General features: G+C 31.2%; 1 long non-coding RNA gene across 1 annotated transcript; it reads right to left on the minus strand.

Moving 5' to 3' along the window:
• Nucleotides 1–144: 144 nt before the first annotated feature.
• Nucleotides 145–26,931, minus strand: LOC127554371 (uncharacterized). Its single transcript, XR_007951957.1, has 3 exons — nt 26,696–26,931; nt 23,555–24,643; nt 145–761 (listed from the first exon to the last, which is right to left on the minus strand). It is a non-coding gene; the product is annotated as an uncharacterized LOC127554371 (long non-coding RNA).
• Between the last annotated feature and the right edge of the window lie 753 nt (nt 26,932–27,684).

Genomic DNA, 27,684 nt, shown 5'->3' on the forward strand with positions numbered 1-27,684 from the left:
AGTAAATAAAAGTCACTTTAGAGACTTGTAGTTCTTATTAAATTGCAGGCTCAAAACCCTAAATTATACTTTAGAAGCTCAGGAGAAGACATTCAACTACTAAAGATGCTGCCTTTCAAGCTTGGAAGAATTTGGTAAAAGACAGATAGATTGATAGATAGATAGATAGTTAGGTAGGTATGTAGGTAGGTAGGTAGATTGATTCCTCTAAATTGAAACTGAGACGAGACAATTTGAAAACACAATAGTATTAAAGACATGCAACTCTATACAGTCAATTCAGTATAATTAAATAGTTTTTCCAAGTAGATCAGGAAGCTTAGAGGATTGTTGCTGAGTTGCTGAGTATGGCATCTTTGTATTAAAATCCCTCCCCAAATAAAGGGAAGGCATTACTATGTCAAGATCACTAAGAATTCAATATGAAATGAGTTTGTAGTTCCATGCAATTCGAACTGAATAGTCTTCTATATCAGCAATCATGAAAACCAAGGTGACATTAACTGGAATTCAGGAGAGAAGCCAGCTCTTTATCCACTGAACTACCTTTTATGTGCCAGCATTATTTCTTCTAAATCCCCAAAATAACATTTTGTATTAAACTCACATTTCTTTTTGAAGAAGTTCTGAGACCTTTATAGACATGTTTTATTTAGTTCTTTCCAAATTCCTTATTGGTTATATAGAAGGCCAGGGTATTGTCCACTCCATTTTGTTGTGAAGAATATTGAGGAAGAGATTTACCAACATTGTAAGATTGTCTGTGGAATAAGAAACAGATCTCTTTTTTTCTTTCCCATGAACATTAGAACAAAAAATGTCTAGCAGAGATATTCTATTTTTATAGAGAGTTGCAAGAAATTTAGACTGACTCAACTGGGAATTCAATGAGTTGAATGCATCTATATACCTGAAAATATATCTGAATATGTACATGTACAAATATGTATAGATATGTAAATATACCAATATATTATGATAATATCCTTTATTATATTTATTCAGTCCTAACTCAGTGACCCTATTTGAGATTTTGTTGATCAAAGATATTTATTTTAATTATGAAGAAATTGAGGAAAAGATATTTAAGTGACTTCCCCAGGGTCACATAAATAGCAAGTGTATGAGGTTATATTTGAACTCACAAGGATAACTCTTCTTGATTTCAGAAATAGCTCTTTATCCACAGCACCACCTAGCTGCCATTATGTATGCATCTATATTATAGCTATTCACATACACACATACACTATCTTCAAGGATAATTCACAATCATCTCAATTTAACAAGCACAAATAGTTTCCAATAAAAAATCAATTTATTTGGAGAAAAAATAAATCTATAGGAACTCACCATAAAAATGCTTTCACCTCCCTACTCTTGTATAGTATTATGGTATATCTCTCTAATTTAGTCTGTATTACATTAGCTTTTTTGGCTGTCGTTTCATGCCATTGATTCATAATGAATTTTAGTTCCTTAAAAAAAACAAAACAAAACAAAACAAAAAAACTTTTTTTTTTTTGATGAACCATGATTTAGCACAATTATTTTTTCTCTTCTTGTCAGAAACATATATGATACCTTTTGACTCTGGTGATTTTTGTCAAATATATGGTTTGCTAAGCCAGTTTTAAGATGTTCAAAGAGTATTAACTGGAATACAGCATATTTTAACACATTTTTGATACTATATTCTTGCTGGCATTGAGCTTTGATGCACATTAATGGAGTTGCTGCTTTTGTAAATATTAAAGAACACATTTACAATAATTCAAAGAACAGCAGCATGTGTTACCAGAATATTTTATCCCAGATCAGAATAAACTGTTTGGTTCATCAAGCAGCTGCATTTTTTCAAAATAATTACATTTCTTAAAAGAGGATATTCCACAAAATACTAATGTTTGAAACTGTCCATTGTTTTAGTCAACTGTTCAGAGAAAATTTGGTCAAGCTAAAAAAAAAAAAAAATCAAGAAATGTACTTCTTATATTAGGATGCTGATAAAAGTTCAGGAATTGAATGAACAGAATTGGAATTCTAATTTCCCTAGGCACATCTAGATTTGAAGCCTTCAGAGATTTGTCAGTAGGGCTGTTTCAAACATATTTCTAATTTGCCTTCTCTATGAGCTTTATCCATTATACATGGACAGCTTAGAAATGAAGTGATACACCAAATACATCAAGACTGGTTAAGTGTCAAATGATCTTTATCCAAACAGTGTAAGTAGCCACTGATTCCCTTTTATGATTCACATTCATAATGATTCAAAGTAGGTATATTATATGTGTGTGTGTATAGATATAAATATATGTTTATGCATTAGACATGCATATCTGTAACATGTGTGTGATATATTGCTTTTGTTAATTTTGATACTTTTATTCTGGAAGAGCAGGTAACTTTATTGGGGAGAAGGTATAGATTTTTTGATAGTGGTGCTATATTAAATCAAATGTTCTTAGAAGAAAAATCAAAGTAATCAATACATGCATTCTTTTCGAAGGAAAATCTGACAAGAATATATGAATCTTCAAAGACAATGTTGAATATAGAAAATATGGAAACAGATTTAAAAGAATAGATCTTCAATAGACTCACAGATAATTATTATAAGAGAAGATGTCCCTTCTAACACAACCCATCCCTATCTGCCTGTTTTTTTTTTTTTTGGAAAGATTATAAGATGAATTTCTAGAGGACTTTTCTCATGGAGATATTCCTAAATAAAATCACAAATACATTTTTAAGTTAGAGAAATAAGCCCCCAGACAAAATGTATATTTTGCCCAAGACCACATAGCTTGTTCATAGCATTACCAGGACTTATTTAAATCTTGTGCTATATTCTCAGGAAGCAATTAGGTTTATCTCTGAAAGCTGGTAGAGAGATCAATTCAATAGTCTTTGAATCAAATCCCAATTACTTTCTGTGTGACCCAGAGACAATCACTTTCTTCACCTGTAAAATCAACAAGTTAGACTAAATAGTCTCTGAGTTCCCTTCAGAATTATAGAACTTCAATCTATGAATTTTCAAACCCAATAATAGTAGGATTTGTGGTTCCTGAGTTGGTACTGCCTTAACCAATTGATCTCAATTATGTACATGAGATCAAATAAAAGTGCAAAACTAGTTCCTCCTCTCAGGGCTTTTTTAATGCAAGCAATATTCAAATCATGTCTTAGTGACTACATCATATACTTGATGTTATTCTCCCACATCATCTACATCTCTATTATTGGATGAATGGGAACTGATAACCAGAAAGATGACCCTGGAGTAATATGTTTTCAGATCTACACAGCAAGTTTTGCTGAATAAGGATTATGGACTAATATGGTTTATAAAAATTTTCAATTGATTAAAAGAAAGAAAGAGTTTTCTACTTGATGCTCAGTAAACCTGGAAATGCAACTCACTGGAATGTTTCCATTATTGAGTCTGTCAGCAAACAGATTATACTTCAATTGCTCAAAAAAAAAGGCAAGAAATAAATGAAACTCCCTTTTTTAAAAGATGTATATGTCAGTTGTTATATAAAAGTTAACTGTCAATTTTTAACCCTAAAGGTAGAAAACTGGTAGTATCACTTTCTAAAATTCTATAAGAATTCTGTATATCACATCCAAGGTGTTGCTACATAAAATCAAGATATTGCATTTATGTTCTAAAGGGTTTCCTTACTCTGTATTAACTATTGGCAGTTTTGATTGCATAGTAAATTTAATCAATTTCATCTTCCCAAGGCTACTTTGCATTTCTTCTACTAAAATGTCTGTTCTCTTACTCTTTGACACAAGCTGTTAAGGTCAAAACCATTAATTATAAGGACTGAAGAAAGAAATGAATTGTCCAACATGTCATTCTTTGATAACGAAATGTCATCCTACTGCTTAAAAAGTGCCATCTATTTTGTTTTGTTTCTAAAGAGTAAAAAAAAAATAATAATCATTTAGAATTAGCAACTTTAGGAAGTTGTTCCATAGTTCAGAGATTTAAAAAAAAGCTGCACCAAATACTGTTTCTATGGTAACTATTTTCATTATAACATCATTCCTGGGACAGGTAGCTTGTATTCTAAGTGGTAGAAAGATGTGCTTTATAATGGAATGAAAGATATTTAAGAATTAGTTGATTGTAATACAAAAAATATTTAATTTCAATGGCTTGAAAAGGTGTGACTGCATGCAATGTTCTAGCAGGGAGTTGTAACAGACTTTTTACATTGGCAAAAGAAATGCTTTTCTTTGCTGAGTACATTTTTTATCCTTTAAAAACTAAACTGTATGTTATCTGCTTTTCATTATTTCCTTAGGTTTTAATCCACCTATGCTTGAATTTGATGGAAATATTAGTTTTATCCTTTGTGAAATGGCAAGAATAATCATAATGACTTCTCATCAGGATGTCAAGTGGACTAATATCACTCTATTCACTTAGAAAATACAAATGTTTTATGAATGTACTATTATAATATTGAAAATTTCATTAGTGCTTGTTGTCATTTAAACTACTCTGTTGCAAATCTTGTTCTATAAGGAAATGTAAAACTAAGATGCAAAAGTGAATTCTAAAGTGAATAATCAGATTTTAGAAACTAACATCTGCTGAGCTCCAGTGTTAGTGGCACGTCCCAGCTGCCACAGAAAACAGATTTTCTAAAGTAAATCTGCCTCATTCATTACTTAGGGAAGTGGGCATTCAAAGCTTGAAATCAATTAATGCTTATTTGTGATTCATTTTAATCTATGATTTAGAAACTTTAATTGACAGAAATAATGGATGACTACAATACATTTTGGAAGCTGCTTTGCATTTTAAAACAAGTGGAGATAATTGTGAATGAAAAATGGAAGAAAAACTGCATACCTCACTAAATGAGTCATTAACCTTTCAACTTTGGAACCACAGAAGGACTCCCAATGACAGTGACTGAAGAAGCTCTAATAGTCCTTGAAGAAGATAATAAATGTAATTTGATTATTTTGGATTGATTCTTTTAGATCCTTTTTAAACTCTTTTAATTTGGTTTTTATCTTACAAGGACATTCCACGTAACCCTCCCAACATACATTCTCCCATTCTTCTCTTGCATGAAGTACAGGGATAACAATAGCAAAGATCTAACATATTTAAGTTGGCAGTTTCAAACACTAAAAATTAAGAGTACTTTTTATGTGCAGTTTATTTTTTTCCTCATCTTGCATTATAGTCTTCTAGATAGCACTTGGCTATTGGCCTCTATGATTATCAGAAGACTTTCTTTTTAAAAAATAAAGAAATGAAAAGGGTATAGCAATGGCCAATCCTATCTGGAAACAATTTTGGATAATAAAATGTTAAAGGAACTAGATGGGCTTATTCTGTGCAGATTATCAACAGATATGATTGTGTTCAAATAATCTAATATCGCTTGGGAAGGGGGTCTAGATCAGTAATTTCAAAGATGGAAAAACTTCTCACCCAAAAAATCCTTTCCACCTCCACAAATCAGCTATTTCTCCATAATTTATAATTTTAGAATGTTGCTCATTGCACTGGTCATGGTCATATTAATGTGGCATATTTCAGCCACAACTTGAACCTGTGTTCTCTAACCTCATTAAATCCTCACTGAGGAGCAAGACCCAGCCTAGCATTGAGATTCAAGTACTAGATCTCTTGCAACCACAGCATCTTCCTTATTTTTTGAAAGAAAATTAATGCCACACTTTGACACAGTATTCTTGAAGGTAGTAGGTTCAGTGAAAGATATTATATCTCCACCATAAGATTGGTAAACTCCTATAATTAGTCTCTTAATTCCAAGATGCTGAATGCATAGCTAAATGAAAACCAATCCTCTTTTCTAAAATGACTCACCATTATTTCATTCCCATCTACCACAGACCTGTCCCTTCCAGTTCCAATCCATCTCTGCCCAATCTTTCTAATGTTGCCTCTAAAATCCTGTTCTATCAATAAAAGACTTTCTTTCATTTTAGATCTCTTTTTTTTTTCCTTCCATCTTTTGGCTATCATGAAACCTTATCCCCACAAGACAGTGGCCTTAGTCATCCTTTCCAGTATTTTACGATCCTCTAATTTCTTTGGGCTAATGTTCCAGTGAAAAGGACAATGATTTTCCATTTCTGTTCTAAAACTTTTCCTATCAGCATAACTCAGCAATCTCTCCTTTGATGTTTACATTACATATTTTCTTATATAATACTTATCAATATACTCTGTTTTTCTTTTCTTAAGGAGTTGAATATATATTTGTCTTTCACTTGAATTTTCCCTTTTGGGGATTCTTAAACACAAAAATTAATCTTCTTCCAATTTCCTTGGCCTCCTAATTATTCATTTTCCTCAACTCTCATGATTTACAACTTTATATTTAACCACATAATGGTTACTCCATCATTCACAGATATTCCTTTCTATGATGAAACAATTCTGCAGTTCTTCTAATTATAATATTGTAAGATTTCATCTCCTCCTGCTTTGCTTTTTAAAAAGCTATGCTTTGCCCTCACTGAGGCCTCTGTTTCCCCTTCCCTTCAGTTATCTCCCAACCCATTATTTCTTATCTAACTTCATTTTTCTGCATACCTCCTGTGAGTATATCTTAAGTTGGTGCCTTGGGCCTTTTCTACTCTACCTATATTTTCTTACATAGTAACAACATCAGGTCCCAAGGGTATAATGATGATCTTTATGCAGATGACTCCCAAACACATATCCATTGCTAGTATGGCAAAACAGAAAGAGCATTTACTAAGGAATATTAATAAGTCAATCTTTTCTATTATACATTTCTTTGAAACCTTTATAACAATTCTTTTTTTATACTTCTTCCTTTCCTAGATATTGAGTCCATGATGCGTGTGCCTCTCTATTGCTCTGCACGCTATTTTTAATCTTTTAGAGATTGCTGTATTCTATGTGTTGCAATCCCAAAGCCTGCTAGAATATTAATAGAAAGAATGGCAGTAAAAATAACTAAGAATAAGTGTATATATATGGTTCTCAGAGGTGTGTAAAATTTTTACATGCTATTTCATTTGATTACTAAATATCTGCCTTTGCTTTTGTGAAAAAATTGGGGGTCATTGAAGGCATCTTTTAATTTCTTGAAGGCAATTAAATCATCTTCTTCTTCTTTGTTTTTCTCCTATTCTTCCTTCTCCTCCTTCTCTTCCTCTAGGCCTACCTCATTGTGTATCTATATGTGTCTATATTTTCTCTTCAAAAATAATAGGAACTAACCTAATGTTTTAATGTGTCCCAGTGACACTTTGAATAATAAACATATATTTATCCAGATTTATCCAGTATGTAGTATGTAGTATATAACATTATGAATATAGTATATAGAGTGTATAAATCTCCAGCATTTGGCAGAGAACTCTGTGGAAAAAAATTTATTTTATGCAATTCAGTTGCATAAAAATGTATTTTGTTGTCTGGGACACAATTGTTAATCTTTTCCCTTAACATTTCATGGCTTAATGTAAGTAACACAATGATGTCTATAAACAGAGACACTTTCCAAAGGAAATTCTTCTTCAACTTGGACTATGAACTGGGTCAACTCAATCATATTTATGATCATCTTTGATGAGCACCCATTTCCATTTTTTTATATTTTGCTTATGTTTTATTATCACATGGTTATAGAAAAGTGTTAATTGTATTGTTATACTATTCAAAAGCATTTTGAATAATTTTGCTGTGAGGATGAGATACATCTGTTAAAAAAGGCTGCTCTACTCAATCAAGTTTATTCTATGTAATCAACAAATAATAAAGATCACAAGATCTTATACTTTTCAATATTATGCATTCTACCAAAAAAAGAAAAGAATAATTGTTTGTGTGTGTGTGTATATATATATATATATATAATATCTTTAACTGTTTATTCACATTCTATTTTTTGAAATATGTCTATATAGAAATATATCTAGATATCTAGTTCTATAAGTCATTAACATTTATATACGGAGAGAAATCTTTTAGAATGTTTGAGGTACTGTTTTAGAGATTAGGAGAGAAATATATATGTATTTGTATATGTATATGTATATGTATATATATATGTATATATATACATATTATATAGGTTATGGTTAAAATAACAATTTTAATGTAATTTTCTTAATTTTTTGGTGTAATGTACAATATTGAGGCCTTAACAACTATAAATTTGGTCAAACTGAAACCTGCAGAGATTTAAACATTGTTTTTAAAGGTGAAATTACCTTTTCTGTTTTCTAAGCAGATAGTGATCCTTGTGTCTTCTATTTATATATTAAGCATGCAAATACTAATATTGATATAAACTTTATATTCTTCATAGAAAAGTTAAATATTGACTTCTATAGACTCATGTTATTTTATCTATGGTAAAATGTACCCTAGATTTAATGTATTTATTTGTTTGTTTCTGGTAGTCATCTAAGAGTTTTTTCTCTTCAAAACTAATAGGAACTAACCTAACATTTTAATGTGCCCCAGTGACACTTTGAATAATAAACATATATTTACCCAGATTTTTCAACCAGAATATATGAAGATTCTTATAGAACACAATAACTAGAAACATGACATAATCTGAACTACTGTCCATTGACTAATACATACTTGTTCCATAATGAAAAATCAAATAAAATATTATAAAGTTTCAGTATCATTAATAAGGCCTATCAACCTTGGAAAGGTTTTCTCACTATCATGTGACATATACTCAGGTACAAATGATTTGTTCAATTTAAGTTACAGTATTATAAGGGACCCAAATTCATTTCACCCATTTTTAAAATTTTAAAATGTTTTTCGCTGTAACCTTACCAAGAAATCATTAATGAAGACAAGAATCATGCCTTTCAAAAACTACTCCTCCTTAACTGGTCTTTTTTTTTTTTTACTTTGTAATATGATATTCATAAATATGGTGAGAAGAAAATAACTTGGTGGGAAAGAAGAGACATGTATCTAATCTGCATATTACCAAATGAAAAACAAAAGTACCATTTTTCATTTCAATGAGAACTTCAAGTAAAGGTTTATTTTATTATGAGAGGCACTAATGCCAACTCAAAACTTCTATCCTTTAATATAAAAGATTTTTGTAAAAGTCTTTCTTTTTTGAAAGAAACTATCATCAGACTCATTGTCAAGTGATGTTTATTGACATTAAAAACCTCCTTAGTTATTCCCATTTTATGTATTCTTTTTTACAGACAAGAATTGCTGAAGTGACTGGTATAGGAAATTTGTGGTTTCCTTTAATTTCAGCAATGCCTTGCATGTAATCTTTAGTTTTAAAGAGCTGACCACAGCAGTACTATTACTGAATCTGGATCCCAAGGAAGTCATAAAGGAGGGAAAAGGACCTGCATATGCAAAAATGTTTTTAGCAGCTCTTTTTGTGGTAGCAAAGATTTGGAAAACTAGTGGATGTCTATTACTCGGGGATGGCTGAACAAGTTGTGGTACATGAAGTTAATGGAATATTATTGTTCTATAAAACATGATAAACAAGCTGATTATAGAAAAGCCTAGAAAGATTTACATGAACTGATGTTGAGAAAAACAAGCACAACCAAGAATATATTGTACACAGTAACAGCAAGAATGTGAGATGATCAATTATGAAAGGCTTGGTTCTTTTCAGTAGTTCAGTGATACAAAACAATCCCACTGGAAATACCATTTGCAGCCAGAAAAAGAACTAAGGAAACTGAATGCAAATCAACACACACTATGTTCACTTCTTTTTTTCTATTTTTTTTCCTTTTTCCCATGGTTTTTCCCTTTTGCTCTGATTTTTCTCTTGCAACATTATTCAGAAAGTAATATGTAATGAAAATAAATAAACTTACTACAATAAAAAAGTTGATCACATTTTCAGTTAAAAGATCTGGGTTCAAATCCTGACTCTTCAACTTTCTACCTATATGGCCTTGCACAAATCACTTAACTTCTCTTGTCAGCAGTTATCTCACTTATAGAATTAATAGTTGTAGCATATAGCATTGAATACTTGTTCCAGATCTGTCTTATTTATTGATTTCAGCAGTCCTTGTGAGTTCAACTCATTTATAGGGAAATAAAATTATGATCAATATCTGGTTTGGATTGTTTTCCTGAGCTCCACTCCCACATAGATTTCAGATATAATGATTTAGATGTCTCTTTTCCATATCAACATTGATATGTCTAAAACAGATCTCCTTATATTTACCACCAAAGATCCTTCTTTCCCCCTATTCTTCAATTACTCCTGAAGGCACCACCATTGTTTCAATCATGTAGTCTCACAATCTTGGCATTATCCTTAAGTCCTCATTCACAGTCACCACTTATATTCCATGTGTTGTCAATGCTTGACATTTCAAAGTTTAGAACATCTTATGTAGATCTCCATTTCTCACCAGTCATATAACTACCATCCTAGTACTAATGCTTTACTTCATGCCTGGTTTTTTACAATAGCCTTCAATTGGATCTTTCTATCTTAAGTCTCACTCCATTCCATTTCATTCTGCACTCAGCTCCCAAAATTTCTCTGGAGTACAAGTTTAAAAAAGTAGCCTCTCCCAAAGCAATAAATTCATTCTAGTAGGTTTGTATTGCTCCAGATATAAAATGTTCTGTTTGGCATTTAAAGCCTCTTACAACCTTTCCACTATCTACTTTTCTATTCTTATAATTAATTTCCCTCCATATACTTTAGTTTAGTTTTTTTTTTTTTACAGTGGTAGCAATTAACAGTAGCTATTGCTTATTCCTGTAACACTTTTCTTACCTCTTTTACTGTGTTTCTTCAAGTATCAACTCAAATCACAACTTTTACAACAGATCTTAACAAACTATTCTCTCTAATCTGTTCTTTCTAAGATTAATGTTCATTTTTTCATATTATTATATATGTTTACAAATTTTCTACCCAATTTCAAAGAGCATAGAGATCAAATTTCAACCTTTATTTGCATCTCTAGTTTTTTAACATATTACTTAGTATATTTGAATAAATCTGTCATTCCATGAATTTGGTCCTAAAGAAATGAATAGCTATATTTTAAGTTGGTATATAATTTTCATATATTAGATAATATATAGTAGAATGTTAACATTGGTATATTTATATAAACCAAACTTCATGAAAGTGATCAATACTTTCATTTTATCATTAGCTATTTTTTCTTAAAATGTTAAGGTAGAGAATCATTATTTGACAGGAGAAATTCCCAAATAATCAAAAATCCTTCTAGTACCATGTGCCTTCTTATTTCAACGTTTAATTCATCATCTATTTCTTACTTTTTTAAGACTATTCCTGGCACTTACAAATTTTTGTTCTGCTATGAAAAATTTACCTCATATACACTTCTAAATCTTAGGACTTCTGTGATAATACTCATGTATGATTATTGTTCTTTAATATACTAAACCTTCAGAGGTAAACATATTTACAAAAAAAAAAGTTAACTGGAGACCAGGCTAACCCAAACTAATAAATTACTTATCAAAGTTTAAAGCAGGGCAGTGGAACACACTTTTTAATTTGGTAGATTTTCTTTTTGGTCATCTTTAAAGCATAATATTCACGCCACCTTCTCTCCCAATTATAATTAAAGCCAACAATGTAATACTATCATTATTCCTATTTTGAAAAATCTCAAAGATTAATATTAATCTCATAGTTATAATTGATATTCACCATTACATAATACTACTTAAAACTAAAATTCACACTTTGTGTGAATTGATAGATGCAAGAAATAAATATATTTCTTATATAATGCTCAATTTCTTATATGGAATATATTCAAATTTGAGTTGATTGAATATAAGGGTAATGAATAAAATCTTATCTCAACAAGCAATTTGATAAGAGAGGAAAAGAGCATTTAACAAAAATAATTTTGTAAATAATATCTCTAAAGACCCAGTTACCTTCCTTGTTTTTAGGGAAGCTATCTACCATGATCATCTGTTCATCTGTAATCCAGAAAAATTTATTTTGATGTTTTCCCCTCGGTTGTTATGATTTTTAATTAATTCTGTGACACAGCAATTATGCATAGCTTCTCTTGCTTTATTTTTTTTTGTTTTAATTATTGATACTGCTGGTTCCCTTTATGTAATTGAATACTTTAAGTACTAATATCTTATTTTACTTCCTCCTTGAAGCTATTTAAAAAATGCACCAGTTTAGAAACCTAAAGCAAAGAGAGAAAAACAAAACAAAACAAAACAAGACAGATTTCAAACATTTTTGAATCATACTTGAAATAAGAAGACATTATTATAAAACTAAATTTTCTTTCCATGTGCATAAATTGAATGAGGAAGGAAAAGAAAGCTTATGAAATATAATATAAAATATTTTGAAATGGATCACATTTTTAAATTATACTTTATAAATTTCAAAAGACATAGTTAAGGTTCAAAATATCTTCATGGTGAAGAATCACCAGGAAATTCACACTACACTAATGAAATTTGTATTATCTGGAATGTTACCAATTTTTTAAACAAATGTTTATGATGTACCTGCAATTCATAAATAGCTGGGTTTTGAATGGGGTTTGAATGGGAAGATATGCATGTATGCAAGATATGGTCCCTGCTTGGATGGTGTGTGACATCATACCCACATACAAACTGTAGTGGTGTGAAATAACATATTCAGAGTGAACAAGACAACAAAAATCAAAATGCTATCTGAAGTCATTATCCACCAGATTTGAATAGGATTCATGGAGACAGCAAAAGAATTGGGCTATAAGGGATACAGGTAATCAAAAATGAAGGCAAGGACCTTCAAGGCAAAAGGAATGAGCAAAGCCATAGTTATGGAAAAAAATACTGGAGAGGTTGAGTAATCTAGTTTTCTGGAGCATAGAGTTTGCAGAGGGTTATAGTATCTGTTACAATGGAAAGATAGAATGTTGCCAGATAATGAAGGATCTTGGAAGCCAATCTAAAGAATTTTTACTTTGTTGATAGGGAAAAGAAGCCATCATATGATTTTAGTAAGGGAAGCAATGTGAAGAACTGATCTGTAATGGCTTTCTAGCTCCAGAACTAAAATGATAAAGTATTAACTAATATCAACTGACCTGCAAAGCATATTAATCTGATTTAGTCCTCCTCTCCTTTCTTCTTAATCCTTATACCCTACACTACATTCTATGCAATCCAGTGATGCTGGACTTTTTGCTATTCTTCATACATGATACTACATCTCCTAAATACAGACATTTTAATTAATGGTCTCCTATGCATAGATAGCACTCCCCCCTCTTCATCCCAGACTTCTAGCTTCCTTGCTTTATTTCAAGTCCAAGAAAAAATTCCACTTTCTACAGGAAAATTTTTCCAATCTCTCTTAATTCTAATTCCTTCTCCATTTTGATTATTTCCTTTTCCTTCTTGTATTTAGCATGTTTGTATACACTTGCTTACATGGTGTCTCCTTCATTAGACTAAACTCCTTGAGAGCAGAGATGTTTTCCATTGTTTTTACTTTCTATCTACACTATTTAGTACAGTGTCTAGTATATAATTATGTATTTACAATTTTTATTATATTATTGAGTCACTTGTTCATAAAAAGCCAGTAAAAGTAAAAGAGCATGAAAATATTTATTAGACAACTATTATAATTTATTTGAGTAATAATGAGGATCCAGACTAGGGAACTGCAATAGGACTAGAATGATGAAGATAAATCTAAGAAATTCTGTGACTGTAGACCTGATAGAGAGTATTGGTTATTTTATTTGGCAGGTGAGGAAAAGAGAAGAATTAGAGATATCTCATCAAGGTTCCCAGTTTGATGGGAAGGATAAGAGACTCATCCACATGTCAAAGTAAAGATAAAATTAATAGACCACCCAAATACATATATCCTTTCAAAAGTTTGAAATAATTTGGGAATTTGAGGATAAAATAAAAACTGGAATATAGGTTTGGGATTCCTTCATGTAAATTTTGGGGATTTTTTTATCCCTTGATGTAAATAATCAAGGATCACAGAAATAGCTCTATAAGAGATGTTAGAACTCATCAGTTTTAAACCACAGTTTTAACGATAAGCACACTGAGGCTTACAATTAATGATTGTTTCAGACAGGATTTGAACAAGTTTCTCTTGACTGATCCCAACTCCAATGAGAAAATAGTGGGATAAAAGAGAAAGAAGTTGGTAAACAGTCTCCATAAGGGGTTGATAAAAGGAAAAATACTCTCAGGGCAAAAAGTTCTTATAACTAAAAAATAAAAATGAGACAGTAGTGCATTTGGAGCCAAGGGAAGATGGAGAAGTAATGAGAAGAGTATAGTCAGTTGTTCAAAGTCTTGAAAAAAATTTCAAGGAATATGAGAATTGATAAAATGCCACTGAACTTGAACAGTGGTAACCTTTGAGAAAGCATTTTCACTAGAATGGTGGTAATAGAAGCCAGGTTGTAAGTGATTACAGAATAAATGGCTGGTGAATAATTTGTACAGATGAAGTAGATGGAATAGGAGCTGGTTGGGGCAGCAGGGTCAGAAGCACTTTTGGAGATTGGGCTCATATTTGAGGCTTTTCCAATTTAGTAAGAGCAACAAGATTGTGTTTTTCTGCCATTGCCTTCAAGAGCATTGGGTTCCCATCAAGCCAAACCAAGGTTTCAAAGATATATTTTAGTGGATTTCCTTCACAATATGGACTCAAAAATGCTCAATAAGAGGATCAAAAATTAGGATGGCATTGCAATAAGCTCTACCTATCAGTTATTTTCATATACATCTTAGGGGAAAGAAATCATTAGAAAATTGAACTTTTACTTTTTTTTAAAAAATTGTATGTCTCATCTTAGTGACTAATATAACTGGGTACTTTGTCTTGTTCCTTGTTTATTTGGCAACAGAGGCTTTAGCAAGATTTGGAATCTGAAAAGTATAACTGACAGAGCTAAGAGGTGACAGATGTACACTAAAAAGCTTATTTCATTTACTACACATAGCAGCTGCAGCACATTTTCTTCCTTTTCAGCTACTCCCTTGGAATCATCCTTGGGACATTTTCAGATCTGATGTATAAGTCTTCTGATTATGTGATATGTATGGACAAGCAACAAGAGAGAATGAATTTGTTTTCTCAGGAGAAAAAAAAATGAGCACTAATATCATACTCCTTCATATGGCCTGGGTATAGGAGATTTTGTGTTACAGGTGGTCTTATTCTCTGGTTAAAGGATACTCCCTGTAGGTATTCTCATTCATATCAATATATTTGGTCTGTGAGGTATGAAAAGACCCATTTTTCCCACCAAGAAAGTTTAAACAAGATTCTAATTAAGTGTGCCTCATCTTGAAAGGTCTATCACATCAGCTCTTGCTATCTTAAGTTGTTTGTAATACAGTTTATGTACCAATAAAAGTAAAGGATGATTACATTCAACTATCCATATTCGAAGAAAAGACCCATGAACTCTTACCCCATTTTCATTTCACTATCTTTCATTGCATTTTTAAAGAAACAGATTTATTCCCTTTTCATAAAATGTAGTACTATGCTGATAATAATGGACATTTGAATTTTATTCTAGGAAGGGATTATAATTTTAAAACTAATAGGTTAAGGATAATGATAACAACAATAAAAAAAGCAAAAGAATCTTGTAAGTTTACATGAGCCTCAGTAATTTTAGAGAGCATCCGTTTAAAGCTTTGCTTGGGAGAAAAGAAGAAAAAGTAAAATTTTATGCTTATAAATCTTGATATTGCTTCATGAGATTTATGAGCATACATCACTTGCTCTGTTTTAAGCATGGATCCCTTCAAATTCCCTTACATTTCCCCAAATCCTACTAACTGTTAAAGGTGGCAGCTTTCAGAAACTTTAACACCTTTGAGATGTTTTGATGCCTTTTCTCCTTTCTCTGTAAAACTGGATTAAGGCTAAACTTAACTATGGAGAAAACAAAAAGATCAGCATTATTAAAAAGTCTCATTGCCCTTTCCTGCAGAGGTTCCACATTGTTACAGCTGGGAGAATTAATTTTATAAGGCCATGGTTTACCAAGTTTTATATTTACAACTTGCTTAGAATAATTCTGAAAAGTTCTACAACTTATTTGATCCAAAGACTCTTCTCAAAGCTCAGCTCACATCAGAAAAATTATGTCTTTCCAGTTATAGAAGGGCAGAGATTAGAATACTATAAAAGTATCTTACATTTTATTGTTTTTAGAATTCTATACAAAAAAAAAATAGATGCCTATTTTGATTTAAATGAAAAAGGGAAGGAAAACATCATCATTTGGACATTTAACAATCATTTTCTTTGAAGGACAGTTGCGCCTACTGAGAAAAATAATGTGTATATTTTATATCCTCCTCAATCCCCCCCACCTGAAGAGAAAATAATAGCATCTCTATAGTGTCAACAATTGAAAGCAATGGCAGGCTTTGTGGTTTTCAAAGGCTATATGAAATATGACTAGGATTAAAACAGACAAACATAATCTTGATTTTAGTCTTCATTCTGATTTTCTGACAGAAAATCTTTAAGATACAGATACTAACAAGAAAGCAAACTATCCTTTATGTAAATTTATCATTCACAAGCATTTAATATTTACTTGTAATTATACAGTCATATTGTTCTTACTGCAAGAAATGTTTTTTTTTTCCCCAAAGGCATATAAAAGCAATGATACATACTTTTTCTTTCACTTTTTAAGCCAATTCCTGAAGAAGTGTAAGTTAAAAAAATTCCCCACTTGAAAATCTTTGCTGTTTACTAATGTTGAAGAAATACCATATTGGACAACAGCAAAAAACTCGGAAGGATATCCAATCTTGCCAGTATTCCATTTTTAATACTTTCAAGATCCAAGAAAACCACATATCACAACCATACAATCAATATGTAACCAAAGTTATGATCTCCAGAACCACCAATAATTTAGTCGACTAGAAATAGGGAGACAAAAGATCATATCTTTAGTTACAGAGACTAAAACAGTTCAGTTTCTAGTCAGTAAAGAGAAATAAGTCAATGTAAATAAAGTTCTTAAAATTTAATACCATGTCCAAATACTTATTTTTGATATAAATTAGCCTGTCACTCACTTTTATGAAAATGAACTGAAAATTTCTAAAGGATAACTGAGAAAACCATCCATCTTGAATTCAGAGACCTGTATACTGCTTTTCTTTTCTTTTCTTTTTTTATTTTTAAAAATATTATTTTAAAGTTTTTCCAAGTTGCATTTCAAAAAGATCTTTAGCATTCATTTTCAGAAGATTTTGAGTTTTAATGTTTTCCCTTTCTTACTACCTCCCCCCTTCTAAAGATGGTAGGCAATTTGATAGATTATATATGTGCTATCCCATATCAGTCACATTTGTAAAAGAAGAAACAGATCAAAAGAAAATAAAACAAGATAATAAGTGAAAAAATATGGTGTGATCTGCAGTCTGAGTTCGTCAAATACCACTTGAATCCTGTATATTTGTCTGGAATTACTGAGTTTCCCAGAAGAGCTAAGTCAATCATAGTTGGTCATGCAATGTTGCTGATAAGGTGTACAATTTTCCTGGTTCTGATACGTTCATTTTGCATCAATTTTTACAAGTCTTTACAGGATTTTTTCCCCTGAAATCTGCCTTACATCATCTCTTATTGCACAATAGTATTCCACTACTCATATATACCACAGGTTGTTCAGCCATTTCCCAATTGTTTGGCATCCCATCTATATCCAATGTTCCCAATATGAAAAGGGGCACCACAAATATTTTTGCACATTGAGTTCCTTTTCCCTTTTACTGCTTTATAATATACTTTAAGGTCTTGTATTAATAGATATTGTTTTGCATTTTTCTTGGTATTTTTTTCATTAATTTCCTTGATATTCTTAACTTTTTCTTCTCTTGGATAAATTTTTCTTTCTTTCTTTCTTTCTTTTTTTTTTAAACTAAGGCAATTGGGATTAAGTGACTTGCCCAGGGTCACACAGCTAGGAAGAGCTAAGTGTCTGAGGCCATAGCTGAACTCATGTTCTCCTAACTTCAGGGCTGGTGCTCTACCCCACTGCATCACCTAGCTGCCCCTCCTAGTTATATTTTGTTAGTTTTTTCTAGCTCTAGTAGATAGTATTTTTTGGTAGTCTGATTAGTATGGTATTGAATAAGTAAATTAGTTTAGGCAGAAGTGTCACTTTATGACATTGTCTCAATCCACCGATAAAGTAATTAATATTTTTCAGTTCTTTAGATCTGACTTTGTGTGAAAAATGTTTTGTAATTCTATCCATATAGTTCCTGAGCTTGTTTTGGCAAGTAGATTTCTAAATATTTTATATGGTTTATAGTTCATTTTAATTTGAATTTCTCTATCTTTTTCTTGCTGAGCTTTCTTGGTCATATGAAGAAATGGTGGTGACTTATGTGGGTTTATCCTATATACTGCAATTTTGCTAAAGTTGTTAATTATTTCAAATAACTTTTAGTTGATTCTCTATGGATCTTTAAGTATACCATTATATCATCTGCAAAGAGTGATAATTTTGTTTTCTCATCATCTATAGTGATCCCTTCATTTTTTTTCTTTTTTTATTGCTAAAGTGAACATTTGTAGTACCACAATAAATAATAGTGATAACAATGGGCATTCTTGATTCACCCCTAATCTTATTTGGGAAGGCTTCTAGTTTATTTCCATTACACTTAATACTTGCTGATGGTTTTAGATAGATACTGCTTGACATTTTAAGGAATAGTCTCTTTATTCCTATGATCTCTCATGTTTTTAATAGGAATGGCTGCTGTATGTTGTCAAAAGCTTTTCAGCATCTAATCATATGATTTATTTTGGTTTTCTTATTGATATGGCCAATTATTTATTTCTTTTTACAAGTGATCTGGGAATGTTCTGTCATTAGGTCTGTTTCCATAAAAATAAAGTTTTGACTTCCTCAGTGAACATTGAAAAAAATTAATCACTAGCTATTGTTAGTAAGAAATTGATTGAACTAGAGCTATACAATGTATGTATACCAATAATTTACACTTTCCCCAATTCTTGGCAGTGAGGGAGAGATTACTACTGTGAATTACAAGGTTATAAAATAAGATGTGAGGTAATAATTAGAAAAAAATAGAAATCATCTTTTCCAATGATTCCCAACCTGAGGACCCCAGGTTCCTGGAAACCATGGATGCTTTGCAAAAAAAAAAAATCTATAAAATAAATAATCTAAGTAAACCAACAAATCCTATATAGTTATGTGATATTGTTTTTGAAACAATTAGATTTTGTGATTAAAACAAACAAAATTGTTATTGCATGAAATTTTCTCTGGTTGATGAATTTAAAATATTTAGTACCTATTTCAATACTATCCTTTATCATTTATTTATTTTATTTTATGCATGTAAACTATTATTTTTAGATATTTTGTCTATAGCCTTTATTAGATCATCAAAAGACCCATGACAGACACACACAAAAAAAGTTAAGAAACCTTGCATTACTGCCTTTCAAGTAATTTTTTTATTATGATTTGTTTAAAAACATTGATGGAAAGAAGAAAAGAGAATAAGAATATGAGTATTATCATATTGTATATTTTTTAAATATCCTCATAATGAAAGAAGTTTAGTATCACTGATTTTTTCATCAGATAGAGAGTGATACAAAGGTGGTTTTCTCTTTCAAGTAAAATCAGCATGCATTTATTAAACAATGAAAATGTGCCACAAATTGTACTGTCTTCTGAGAATATAAAGCAAGTGAGATGGGAGAAATGAAATAGTTTCTGCTCTCAAGTTATTCCTCACATATTTCTATTATACCTACCTGGATGACTCTGTACATCAGATGTAAGATTCTGTGTGCCTGTCCATAGTTAATGGTGTTTGTGTGTGTGTGTGTGTGTGTGTGTGTGTGTTTAATCTGAAGCCACTACTCTTCATTGGTTTATTTCAAGAATCATTGTGTATAGATTCTTTAGATGACTTTACTCATCATGCTTTCCTATCATTCTTCATCGCCAATGTTTAGAGTCTTTTCCTCTTTGGGGAATATAATTGGGGGAAATGGGCTCTGTTGATGTGAATGTGTACACAGTGTATATGTGGATATGTATGTATTTACATTTATGTGTATATGTGACTGTATGCATATGTGATGTATGTATTTCCATTGGAATACAATTGATTGAGATCAAGTACTATAATTATGGTTTTCTTTGTATTTCAATGCTTAGTAAAGTATTTCCCACAAAATAATTGCTTTAGTCAATTAACTTAATTTGTGCATATACACACATGGAATGTGTGTGTGTGTGTGTGTGTGTGTGTGTATGTATGTGTGTATACAGTCTTTTTCCCTTAAAATAAGTTTCACAATTATCTGTGCCATTCAGTGCTGCTGTTGGTAGTTGTTTTTAGTTAATTGATTTTTTTTTTCATGGCACGACTTCATTAGTTCTTCAAAAATCAATTCATGTCATTTCCCTTAGAAGACATTCTGAACTATTACAGACTACATTGACCATTCCATTCTTTGACCTCTGAAACCATAAGCTAAAGGGCATTTATTTTTTTATGTTTGGATAATTTTCAAATATTTTTTTCTTTTTTTTTCAAATAAAAATGAAAAATAAAAAAAAATAAAAAGGGCACTATTTCAATACTTGATCCTGTATAGATAAGAGTCTAATAGAGTTCTGGAATTATTTAATTTGTCTAGGATTCCTAGACAGAATAGACCAAGAACAGAAACCTGAAATTTATGTCTAATTATTTCCATTTTCTTCATAGTATGAAGTACATTGTAGATACTCAGTCCATATGTTGATTGTCTGATGTGATGATAGAAAGATCTGCATGTATGTATGTGCAGATATGTGTATATGTATATATCTATACATATATACATTTTTGTATATATATGTGTATGTATGTGTGCATTTATCAAGTTTTTAAGTACTTGTTTTTTTTTTAATGATATGTTTGTCTATTGCCTACAGATTTAAAGGAGTTTGATAATTGAGAATTCTTGCTGCTGATACTTCTATAATGGATCCTCTTTCAGATAGAGTAGAAGGGACTTATCAATACCGAATCTAGGTGCTGTTCTATTTAAGGGCAATTTGAGATTAACTTTATAACCAGTATCTCTCTCACACACACACACATATACATACATATGCACATACAAATGTATGCATGTATGCACATATCTATGTTTATGTGGAGACAGAGAGGATCTTTTATGTCTATGTAAGATGTATGTTTATATCTAGCTATATATTATATCTATATCTTATATAGTCATAGATACCTGTAATATAATATAGAAATCTTTAAGCCCTATGCAGTGGTTAATTGAGAAATGATATAATTTAGTGTCATAAAATAGATATTTCTTTTCACTTGGCTTTACACTTACACTATTTAGTGCAACCTTTTTATTCAATAATTTGCTAAGAAAAAAAATCAATAATTCTTCTGAATGAGAACAAAAAGAGCCCTTCATAGATTGGGAAATTCAAACTAACCACATCCTAGTGAGGTGGGAGTCTTTCATGCATTATTCTCTTCATTCTATCAGGAAGGAAATAGAAAGAGAGGGGTTAAGTGACTTGCCCAAGGACAAAGAGTGAGTCAGTGGCAGAGCTGGGAATAGAGCCCACTTCTGGTTCCCAGTGTACAGTTTTTCTCAGTGTGCCATAACGCCTTTCAGATGGATCATTTCCTAAAATGTATTAAGTTGTTAAAAATGCAATATGGGTGTTGAATTGCTTTCCAGCTAGCTATATTCTCCTGTATTTTACTAATGCTATTATTGGAAGCTATTCTAGTGGTCATATCAGCGGTTCACCTCTCTCTCTCTCTCTCTCTCTCTCTCTCTCTCTCTCTCTCTCTCTCTCTCTCTCTCTCTCTGTTTTCTATCTCTGTATTTCTGTTTCTCTGTCTCTCCCAATAAAAATTAAAAGAGTATTCAATTAAACACCCAACATGAATCAATGGTTCTTAGGTTTCATGTCATTATATTTAGCTGGAGTTAATTAGGAGCAATGACTAGGCTGAACTTCAGTAAGGTCTTAAACATCTTTGTAATAAGTTTTGAACTGAAAACCCACTAGTTGGAAAAGAGTAATAGCAAAGGAGGGGAGGAAAAGTGATTTATCAGTATCCAAAGAATGAAATTGTAAAGCTCTTTGCCAATTCCCCTGCTTTTTTTTTTTTTTCTAATAGATATGATTGTCTCTTGACTGCAGATTTAAAGGAGTTTGATAATTAGGAATTCTTGACCACAGACATTTCTATAAAGTCTTCTCTTTGAGATGGAGAAGGAACATATTATCATATACATATCATATAGCATATTATCATTGCAGTGCTTGGTTCTTTCTACTCAAGGAAAATTGAGATAAACTCCATGGCCCATGATTGACACTAAAATCCAACAATACACATCTTCAATGTGACTTATCTATGTCTATGATGAATTGTCTTCACAGAATTAGATCATCAATTCCTTAATAGGAAAGATTCCATCTTTTCAATGTCCCACAATTCTGGTTTATGGTATTCTGAGATATAGTTCAATAAATATTAATAGTCTTGAAGTATTTAATAGTAATTGATTTTGAATTTGTTATAGGAATTCTTCTAGTATAAAGTGACCTAAGTTCCTAATTAAGTAGGACTCCCAATCAGCATACTGATTGTAAACATTAACTCTTATCATCTGTTTTTAAGTTATTTCAAATTACTCTAGGCTCAGTGGAAATTTGGGGGCTAACTCGAATTATTGCTTGTAGCAATAATAAAGAAATGGTGAAATTATATTTGTAAAACATGAGATACACAATGTGCTAAATAAAGCATGCACCTTAGAACAAGAAAGATATGAGTTCAAATCATGTCTTTGACATAAGGTAAGGGACCACAAATAAATCAGTTATTTTCTCAGTATCATAAGCAATTAAAGCTTTAAATTACAAATGAGTTGTGCTGATTTTATATATATATGTGTGTGTGTGTGTGTGTGTGTGTGTGTGTGTATACACACTTACATACACAAATTTGTCAAAACAGGCATTAGAAGAGGTATTATCTGTGTGCCTCTGTCTTTCTGTCTCTGTCTCCTTCCCTCTCTCCCCCTCTTTCTTTCTCTCTCTCTTTTTCCCTCTCTCCCCCTCTCTTCTCTCTGTCTCTCTCTTTCTTTTTCTCTCTCTCTCTCCCCCCCACCCTCTCTCCCCATCTCTCCTATATGCATATAAGGAAATGTACATTATACCTAGTCGTAGATTTTGTGTATATACGCAAAAAAGGAAATACATATAAACAAATACATGCACGCAAACATATCTATAGAAACACAGATATGTATTAACACAGAGATATACAAATTCATTTTGTGGATATTTACACAATCTTTTGTTTTCTTTGTCTGAATCTGTCATTATATTTGTGTAAGTTAACACCCATATATCCAAATTGGCAAGTTATTTGTAATTTAGAATTCTAGAGGATTACCTGGGGCTTGAGAGCTGAAGGTACTTTCCATGATTCCATAACTAAGGTATGTCAGAAGCAGAGCTTGAAGGCATATTTTCTTCATGGCTTGGAGAGTACTCTATCTACCCCTTCACACTTTTACATATGTAAAAGCTGGACAGATGAAGTTTGGGGAGAGGCAGCCTTTTTGATGGTCTTTATCATTTAAATTCTCACCAAATCGATTTCTGGATTACTTTATAAGTGTAATAACATATAATAGATTATGCAATATATAATAATAGCTTGCATTAACACAATATTTAATTATTTGAAGAGCTTTGCATATTATCTGATTTGATGCTATCTTATTTGATCCTTACAGCAACTCTGAACTAGTTATTATAGCTATTTATATCTACCAGAAATTATATTTGATGATCAAAAATATATTTTGTGAGAATTTGAATATATTTCTAGTGAAACTTTTCTGGAGAAGTAAAGACATATGTGTATTTTGATTTTGTTTATTTTTAAACCTAGTCAGCATTTAATATCTAGCTACATTAATTCCTAAATGCAACACAGATATAAAACTTAAAAATGAACAGAATATTATACACAATTGGCTCTGGTAAAGTCACAACTCTCCCCAGCAAAAGGAAAGATGAAACTTAAACTTATCCCATTTAGTCTCAGCTTGAAAATTTGTTACTAATCAGGGTCACATCTTCTCTTCATTCTATATTTTTCCTTTGCTTTTTTTTTTCTTTCTATAGCTTTTCAATAATCATTTTACATCACAACAATGCTGATTCAATCTGGTGGCTTTATCTTTTCATGTTGCAATCTATTTTGAAAGGCTCCTGGAGTGATGGAGCTGACTGAAATCATCAGCATAATATTTTCTAATCATTATTAAAGGAATTTAGTTATGTGCATGACTTTCATTGACATTTCTTGCCCCACATTCCAGTCTGGACCAAATCTCTTTAAACCTCTATAGAAATATAAGGAATAGAACCTTGGTTTTCTTTCTCCCTAACATTTCTTCCTGGATAACTGGCTGGATGAAGGGAATTTCCTGGAAGATCTTTAGATGATGGAGAAAGTCATAGAACTGTATATCTGGAACCAAAAGAGAATTCAGAGGTCACTTAGTTCAAGCCCTTCATTTTACAGTGGAGTAAAATTGAAGTTCAGGGAAGTTAATTGACAATGAACTGCACAATGTGACAAAGGTAACTAATCAGTAGAATTATAATTTGAACATAGGCTTCAAATTCTAAAAGTAGTTATTCTTAAGCAAAGTCCTTTTCATCCTATTCATTCCCCTTCACACATATGTAATTTATCCTACTATTTTGAGACCTTAATCCTAATATTACTTGGTTATATTGTATATTTTAAAGTCCAAAATTAATATTCTCCCCACAGACTTGTTAGTGAACTAGTGATTCCATGAAACATGTTAAAGCCTATAATTAAAAATTATCTTGAGGAAGGAAGCTCTGTGGGCTTAATACAGAACCCATTAGTCTTAGTGTTAAAAGTCAGAGCTTCAAATCTCCCCTATGCCATTTATTAACTCTGTGTGACAATAACAACTCACTATTTTTTGTTTTGAGAAAATTATAGCCTGATTCCCAACTTACTGATCTTTTATTCCATTCCAGAAAATAAATATATGTTCTATATTTATTTTTGTTTTCTCTCATGTGTTTCTATGTCACTTCATGATATCTATATTTTGCCACCATATCCCTGGTGTACAACACAATATCTGATACACAATAGGTATTTAATAAGTGATTGTGATTAGTTTATTGTGAATCTAGATGAAGCACCAATATTGTTTCTCTGAAATATAACTGGAGAATTTTTTTTTCTTGAAAAGAAAATAAACAGATGCCAAATGTAATTTTTTTCAAGAATTTCTTCTAAATTAAACGAATGACAATATCTTTATTAGCACAGTGAACTGAATCTTGGCTTAGACAAGAAGTAAATAATTTAGTTTGAAATATAAGGATAGAATCATTACTACTTAATTTCATTCAGACTACAGTTTTGTTAATCCTCTTGGGTCTTTATCTCTAAATCTGGGTGCACTCAAGTAATTTCAATGTTTAGAAAAAGAATTTATTCATAAGAAGCTTTCTTGTCATTGCAAGATTTTTCAGATGTCTCACTAGTTTAACTGCTATCTAAATAAGCTTTGTTTATTTTCCTTGGCTTTTGACAAAATATTCTAACTCTGTCCCAGTGGGTCATAGAAACTACTGCCCAAGAATCTCTTATTCCAGCTGACAAGACTTTATTTACATATTATTTTATTTCAACTGAAACACTAATAATTTTCTGTGGCCTAGCACAATCCTACCCTCATGTTTTCTTTGAGATAAAAACAAACAAATAAACTAATAAATAAATAAACAGATAGATAGAAAGACAGAAATAATAATGAAAACAAAGAGTGAACTCAGTACCTTATTGTGTAGTAAATAGTTTCAGCTGAGGCACACAAGCCATGCCTCACATTTACAATATACAAGTAACTCTTCTAATTCCTGTTGTTTTCAATTATTCAGATTAATTTATTTTGAAACTTGGCACCCTTCTGTTTAAGTAGACAGTCAACCAGTTTGTAGCAAGAAGCCACAATTAAATATCAGAGAAAAATTTCTTAACTTCAAATATTTTACTCAGGACCTAACTTGACTGTGGTTTCATTTACATATCATGTTCCTTATTTAACTTTTTCTTTTTTCATCAGGTACTTGTGTAGGATCCTATGGAAAATTTTAATTATAATATTGAAATGACTGGGGGAAATGCATTTTCAAAGAGTTTTTTGACAACAGAAATGAAAAATAGGCATTTTAACTTACAAATTCAATTTGTACATAGATTTCTATAAGATATCTATGAAAACTGCATATCCATGTAAGCCCTTTCCTTATGAAATATATTGGGTGGAATGTTCTGTATCCATATACTACCTTGGCATTTTAAATATTAATTTTTACTTTATATCTTCTAAAAATAATCTGACTTAATTGTGAACTTTGTTATTAATAAATGTATCTTTGAAAATAAAAAAAGAAATATACTCTTTTTAGCATTAACCATGATGATTATTTAACAATTATGAAAGAATAACTTAAATGGAATAACTACCTTCTTTTTTTGATGCTTTCAGTCAGCTCTTCCTGAAGGCAAGAGTTCCCAGAAGCACTAAGTGAATTGTCCAGAAGCTATCTAAATGACAGAAGAAATCTGAAAAAGCCAACACCTGATCAATATGAGTTGGTGGGGAAGGTTCTTAACCAGGCATGTTCTAAACAGGACAACATTAGCTTTAAAACCAAACAAGAATTCTAGAATTGCAAGAAGAGAAATAAAGGCTGTGTTGAAGATATAAGGAACAGATAGTGAAGAACAGTATCCTAATGTAGCTGAGTTTCATAAGAGTCTGGGACCTCAATTAAATATCATTCATATGAGAATATATCTTTTATATCTTAAATATTTATCCATCTTTCTTCTCTAGATTTTTTTCAGCACTAACTAGACTGAAGTCTTCAAGCCCATATAGTAAGCCCCATAAACAGATTGTGAAACTAACAGCACCTCCGTTTCTCTGACTTTGAGACTGTAGGTTTAATAAAAAGAAGTCTCTTCTAGAAGACAGGAATTACTAGCTCTGTCAGTAAAAACTATATGAATTGGGGCTAATAATTTCACCTTTCAGTAATTCAATTTCTGCATATGAAAAATGAAGGGATTGGACTAGGAGATCTCTAAAGTCCCTTCTTGCAATAATATTATATAATTTATGAACTTACTGTGACACTAACCCTTTATCTCATAATTTTAAGGCTCCAAGAGAGAAACTTATCTTACTTTGAAAAAGAGAGAAACTATCATTCAAGATTATCCAGTCTAGCTCTTCAAATTGAAGGAGGAAGAATTTAGGCCCAGAAAGGTTAAATGATTTGTTCATGGCACAAAATGGATTTGTTCCTAGTAAGTAGGAAACTCATTATATAAATCTTTTTTTAGTGATGGAAAATGCTTTGCTCCTTTCACTATACAACAATCATCTCTCAATAAAATAATAACTCATTTATAAATCTCTTAAAGTTTTAAAAAGTACTTTTTCCTAA

This window comes from Antechinus flavipes, chromosome 3 (genome assembly GCF_016432865.1).
Source record: "Antechinus flavipes isolate AdamAnt ecotype Samford, QLD, Australia chromosome 3, AdamAnt_v2, whole genome shotgun sequence".
In the NCBI taxonomy this organism is placed as follows: domain Eukaryota; kingdom Metazoa; phylum Chordata; class Mammalia; order Dasyuromorphia; family Dasyuridae; genus Antechinus; species Antechinus flavipes.